The following is a 745-nucleotide window of genomic DNA, read 5'->3' as shown; positions in this document are numbered from 1 at the left end:
CCCTCCTCACTTGCTGATTGTTCTGTAGGATTACTTGAAAAAGCCGATGACTTTGGACCTTCTGTCCAGCGCTTTTGGCCTGTGACTCTAAACTCTGCATGCTCTCAGTAAAGGCTTTCTTAACCACTCACCACCTGCCCACAGCAGTTCTGCTGGCAGCTCCCTCAGGACAGGACTGTACAGCACTCAGGGTGGACATACTTTAGAGGGACAGCTTCCGGCTTCAGAGGGCATCCCATGCTGTCTGAGAAACAGCCTGGTGCACAGATGCCAACACCCCTTGAAGGACGATCTCACTGCCACTGCTGTCCAGTGGTGGAAAGGCAGAGCTGAACTATGAGGGATGGGTGCAGAGGTGACCTGTAGATGTGGAGGTAGAAGCGGCCTCTTCGCAAACCCCTGAACCCAGCACTCTGGACATAGCGCACTCCTGCTGCACTCTGTGTATTACGCTCCTGAACCCAGTACTCTGTATTATGCACTCATGAACCCTGCACCCCTCAACCCTGTGCTTATGTGTTATGCACTCCTGGTTTTATTTAACAATGTTCCTTTAAGACCCTCCCACTGTGCAATTTTGCCACACCCACCCTATGACATGGTGTGCTCCTTCGCTTGGGGAGGGGGGTGGCAGTGCCTGCACCTATTCTCTGAGGGGAAAAAAAGCCCTATGTATGTATGTACGTACATACACAAACCTGAATGTACATGCATAGACAGGTAGTATGTTTACTCATCAAAAGGA

Source organism: Staurois parvus, unplaced genomic scaffold (assembly GCF_062004578.1).
Source record: "Staurois parvus isolate SC_StPar_1 unplaced genomic scaffold, SC_StPar_1.0 ptg000684l, whole genome shotgun sequence".
NCBI classification, from domain to species: Eukaryota; Metazoa; Chordata; class Amphibia; order Anura; family Ranidae; genus Staurois; species Staurois parvus.
Note: the sequence above shows the minus strand (reverse complement) of the source record.